The sequence below is a fragment of the Schistocerca americana genome, chromosome 7 (assembly GCF_021461395.2).
Source record: "Schistocerca americana isolate TAMUIC-IGC-003095 chromosome 7, iqSchAmer2.1, whole genome shotgun sequence".
Lineage (NCBI taxonomy): Eukaryota > Metazoa > Arthropoda > Insecta > Orthoptera > Acrididae > Schistocerca > Schistocerca americana.
The window spans coordinates 223,011,024-223,016,975 of NC_060125.1; the positions used below are offsets into that span (position 1 = coordinate 223,011,024).

A 5,952-nucleotide genomic window follows, 5' to 3' on the forward strand; every position below is an offset into this window, starting at 1 on the left:
AGTATAACTTGTTAAACACAAATATATGGGTTATAGTTGTCTACATTTCACAATTCCAGAAGAAGAAAGTGGTTCGCTCCATATACAATAAAATTCGACACGATAAGAATAAGTATTCAGAAAGAGAGAACATTATTCAATTAATGATTTAATTCTATAATCTCATCTCATTCTGAATTATTAAGATACAGACTGTGCTGCAAGTTCGTGATGGGCTACTGGCATGGCTGTAGGTCCAGTGCAGCCTTTCTTGTCACGGCACTAGGAGGGGGTGGATGGCAGGCCCAGCAGCCCGGCTACCTTTCACCTGCAAAAAGATACCCGGTGCGCATTTCGTGGCAGGCTGAGTGGACTTGGCAATCCTGGAGAGACTAGATCGTGGAAAATCCTCGCCCCTTTCCGAGACTGAAGCCGGGATCTCCAGGGTCGAAGTCTACTGCTTCACCAGCTAGACCCCATTGGGCACCTTTCTGTATACTTATATTGTTTGCCTTTCGTTAATTCGTGTTTAATTTTATCTCATATCGGCCCAGTCACCCTTTGCTACTGCTACTGCATGACGTAAAGAACGTTGTCTGTAACCCAACTGTGCGGATCTAACGGGTTGTTATGGATGTTTTTGGTGTCGGTATTGGTGACGTCATCGTCGCTGCTGCTACTGCTGCTACTACTACTGTTGTTGTGCACATCAGTCAGAATATTGGTTTGGTGCAGTTCTCCACGCTCCTCTATCCTGTGCAAGCCTCTTCACCTCCGAACAACTGCTGCGACCTACGTGCTTTTGAACCTGAAAACTGCATTCATATCTTGGCCACCTACAATTTTTACCACCCCCTCCTCAACCACACACTTCCATCCTTTACTAAATTAGTGATCCGCTGATGTCTCAGAACCTGTATTATCAACAGATTCCTTCTTTTAGTCAAGTTGTGCCATAAATTTCTTTGCTCTCCATTATATCAGTTACATGATCTGCCCATCTAATGAGATTTTCACCCTGCAGCGGAGTTTGGATGGTAGGAGACGAGGTACTGGCAGAAGTAAAGATGTGAGTACCGGGCGTGAGTCGTGCTTCGGTAGCTCAGTTGGTAGAGCACTTGCCCGCGAAAGGCAAAGGTCCCGAGTTCGAGTCTCGGTCGGGAACACAGTTTTAATCTGCCAGGAAGTTTCATATCAGTGCCCATCTAATGTTCAGCATTCTTTTGTAGCGCCATGTATCTAAAGCTTGTGTTCTCTTTTTGTCTGAAATGATTATCGTCCACGTTTTACTTCCATACAAGACTACACTCCAGACAAATACCTTCAGGAACGACTTTTTAGCACTTAAATCTACAATATATTCGATGTCAACAAAGGTCTGTTCTTCAGAAACGTTTTTCTTTCCATTGACAGTATAGATGTTTCCTCTCTACTTCTGCCATCATCAGTTTTACTGCCCAAACAACAAAACTCATCTATTATTTTTAATGTTTCGTTTCCTTGCCTAATCGCCCCATCATCCCCTGATTTAATTCTATTACATCTCGTTAGGCAGGGCTTTTGTTGACATTAATCTTGTATCCTCTACTCAGGACACAGTCCATTCCATTCAGCTGCTTTTGCAAGTCCTTTGCTGTGTCTGACAGAATTACAATATTTTCGGCAAACCTCAAAGTTTTTATTTTTCTCTCTGAACTTTAGTCGCTTTTCCAAATATTTGTATGATTTCCGATACTGCTTGTTTAGTATGCAAATCGAAAAAAATTGAGGACAGACTACAACCATGTGTGACTTCCTTCTCAAATACTGCTTCCTTTTCGTGCCTCTCGATTCTTATAAGTGTCGTCTCGTTTCTTTACAAGTTTTAAATGGTCTTCCGCTAGTTGTATTTTACCCCTGCCTCTTTTAGAATTTTAAAGAGGATATTCTAGTCAACATTGTCGAAAACTTTCTCTTGCCTACAAACGCTATAAACATAGGTTTGCCTTCCCGTAACCTATCTTCTAAGAGAAGTCAGTATTTCCTTGTATGTTCCTGCGTTTCTCCGGATTCCAAACTGATCTTTCCCGAGGCCAGCTTCTATGGGCTTTTCCATTCTTCTCTAAATATTGCGTGGTAGTAGCTTGCAGTCATGTCTTTTCAAAGTGAATTTGGATAATATTCGCTGTTGTCAACACCTGCTTTCTTTGGAATTATTACACTCTTTTCGCCTGTCTGATACAACTTGTATATCAGATGGAATAGTTTTGCTTTGGCTGGCTCTCCGAACGACATCTGTAGTTCTGATGGAAAGTCATCTACTCCAGGGGGCCTACTTTCGATAGGATTTTCAGTGATCTTTCAAATTCCTTCTTCTCTCTCAAAGCTTCTCACATGATGTGTTTGCGTTATTATGATTGTTAGGATTTTACCATGACCACCGTGTTCAAGAATCGCATTAAATTTCAAATTACAGGACTTCTGACGAAAATTCGATAATAATGGTCACCCCTAATCACGCTACTCGTTTGATTTGCGTCTCAGGTGTGACTGGTACGATTTAGCCCATATTTTACTCAGCGTTGATGATACGGCGAAGACGGCCTCTTCTTGCAGTTCATAGCGCTCTAAGTAGGTTCGATAAGCGTAGTATCGTAGCCATTTCTGCGTTTTGTCAAATCGTGAGGAACCTATCGTTGTGTAATTTTTCTTATGCTACACGTTCCTTCGGACTGTAAGCCACAGTCGTTTTGTAAGTGGGCTGTTTAGGTTTTTACATTGGTAACGCCATGTAGCGCTCTATATGAAAATCACTAACTGTGCTGTGTGCAGTCTGTGGCTGGTTTGCATTGTTGGAATTTGCTATTGTAGTGTTGGGCATTTGGATGTGAACAGCGCGTAGCGTTGGGCAGTTGGAGGTGAGCCACCAGCAGTGGTGGATGTGGGAAGAGAGATGGCGGAGTTTTGAGAGCGGATGATCTGTCCATCAGAGACAGTAAATTTGTAAGACTGGATGTCATAAACTGATATATACTGTGACTTCTGAACACTATTAAGGTAAATACATTGTTTGTTCTGTATCAAAATCTTTCATTTGCTAACTATGCCTATCAGTACTTAGTGCCTTCAGTAGTTAGAATCTTTTATTCAGCTGGTAGTATTGGCGCACGCTGTATTGCAGTGGTTTAACGAAGATTTTTGTGAGGCAAGTGATTCATGAAAGGTATAGGTTATTGTTAGTCAGGGCCATTCTTTTGTAGGGATTTTTGAAAGTCAGATTGCGTTTCGCTAAAAAATATTGTGTGTCAGTTTAAGCACAGTCATTTATAATTTTTGTAAGGGGACGTTTCAGTTTGTACAAATGCTATCTCGTGGGTCAGTTCACGAATCGTCTGGCGTCGTTCACTATCCAGTAATGCGGTAAGAGCAGTAACTTCTTTTTTACTTACATGTGATTGGCGTCGCCGACGAATGCCTGCCGCATTTTGACGTCCTTCGTGAAACGCCTTTACCCACCTTGCAACTGTTCTTTAAGGTACCCGCAGATTTCCTGCACGCTTCTTGAAGACTACTAATGAAGAAACAGTCACGATCGTAGAATATAATTTATTTAAAATGACCGGTTTCGGCACATACCATAGGCCATCATAACTGCTGTTATCGTGTTGACATTACGCAGCTGCTCAGTACGTCGCCAGCTCGAGCAAGTGATGCAATCAATCTGAGGGCGGCCTATGGTATTTGCTGCAACCGGTCATTTTAAGTAAATGATACTTTGTGATCGTGAATGTTTCTTCACAAATAATTATCACAAGTAAGATCCCTGACGCTCCCAACCATGTTGGTTAAAGTCATGACCTTTGAAGATCTTTCTTACACTTTCGCGCTTGCTTGCTTTGTCACATCCCGTTTTTATCCAACTCCATTGTTCATTTTTCGAAACCATCGTGACAGCACTTCACTAGAGCGTCCGCTACGCGATGCTCTGTTCTTTTCTTAGATGAGCGTGCACGTGATGTGGGAAGAAAAGTCCATTTGTGATGGGGTAATTTCAGTGTAGGTTACTAACGTGTGGAATTTGCGACATCTCTACGTCAGTGTAGCCATAACTAAACTTCCAGCCCTCCAATGTCGCTTTCCTTGTCTATTGTATTGTAATTAGGAGAAACAGACGGCAGTATTCCGAGACGCATTGTGGTGTCATCATCCTTGGCTTCTTTTCCCACTATATTCCTCCACGTGGGAGCTTCAGAAAAAGCCTCCAGAACGCTAACGTGGTCGTATTAGCTCTTTGTTTCCTCATCTTGTCCTGCCACAGTAGATGATTGAACTATCACTAAATAAATGCCGGCAAGTCTTCTCTTTGATCACTAAAATGTTTTTCTCTACGAGAATATCATATGAAATTAAATGATCGTATGGCGTTGTTGGCCGGGAGGCCCCATGCGGGGAAGTTCGGCCGCCGTATTGCAAGTCCTTTTTAGTTGACGCCACTTCGGCGACGTGCAAGTCAATGATGATGAAATGATGATGGAGAACACAGAACACCCAGTCATCACGAGGTAGAGAAAATCCCTGACCCCGCCGGGAATCGAACCCGGGACCCCGTGCGCAGGAAGCGAGAACGCTACCGCAAGACCTCGAGCTGCGGACTATCATATAAAAAAGGTTTATTAAAATAAGTGTTGGGTGCAGAGTAATCAGATCAGTTGGTCTTAGCACGTCATCTTCTACGGCTTGCCAGCCACATCCAGTCGCTGAAGAACTACCGTCAGAACTCGAACTGGATCAGCTTGATGTGTTGCGTGGACATGATTGTAGTCAACTACACCGGCTACTTGTGATTTTCCAAGAGCTGCCCCTCGTTCCGTTCTTTTTGTTTACTGGAGAATGTGATCCTTTAAACGTGAAAATAAATGTTGCAGCGATTTATTCGTAAAACTGCAACAACTATTAGCGTCTGGTTCTTGAATGTGACGTCTTTCGTTCTTATGTTGCAGAAGTTTATTATGATGCCACCCTGTTATTTATTATTAAAAGTCGTTCCAAATCAGTTTCCTTGTACGGAAGAGGCAGAATACTACAAACACTTCGCCGTGCATATTGATGAAAATTTGAACTGTAGAACTACTTCAAAAGTTACGGCTAGCCAGTTTTTCTTCTCGCATACTTACTACATGGCCGGCTAAAAGTAACGAAGGGGTTATAACTGTGCGTAAATTTTATATTAATTCCTTTCTCCCTTATTTTTTTCAGACTCTGATAAAGGACGGGAGATTGACCATTAATGGTGTTTAAATCCATGAAATATTAGCGGATATTAATGATAAATAAAAAAATTATTCGCCGTTATAACCCACGTCGCGACTTTTCGCCCACCCTGTAGCTTCAGAAACAAGCCAATAAATATCTCAATATAATTTTCATAGTTCCACTTCTTAATACATTAACGTTGTTTTGATGAAACAGTAATTTACGCAGTTCAACAATAAAAGAAAACAGTTACCTTTCTCGTCTCTAAAACTTCGACAGCTTATAAAGGTTAACGTTTCTAATTTGTTGATATCTTCCCCCAAAACCAAAAATACCTGATACGTAGTTTTAAGTACTAACTGAATGTTTTTCTTGGGACACTTCCTGCTACTCTACAGAAACTTTTTATTTTATCAAAAAGTGATACCATGTGTAGGCCTAATGTAGGACACAAAGATGGTTACTTATAATATCGCTTTTAAGTATGCTCTCACAAGTAATACTTAAGTCATAGAAATTTCTGTTACATGTGAATTCTCAGTGTAGGCAGCTGAGATGCAATGGGCCTGGGTTCGATTCCCGGCAATACCACCTCAGCCTCATGAGGCCAACAGAGGACCGATTATTAGCGACTCCAAGGCCAAGAAAACCATAAAGACTGGGAAAGCGGTACGCTGATCACATCCACACCATACCTCATCAGATGACACTTTTGGCAGAGGATGACATGGCGGTCGGTCG

General features: G+C 41.9%; 1 non-coding gene across 1 annotated transcript; it reads left to right on the top strand.

The window, feature by feature from the left end:
* Nucleotides 1–1,070: 1,070 nt before the first annotated feature.
* Nucleotides 1,071–1,145, top strand: Trnas-cga. The gene has a single exon. It is a non-coding gene; the product is annotated as a tRNA-Ser (tRNA).
* Nucleotides 1,146–5,952: the final 4,807 nt, after the last annotated feature.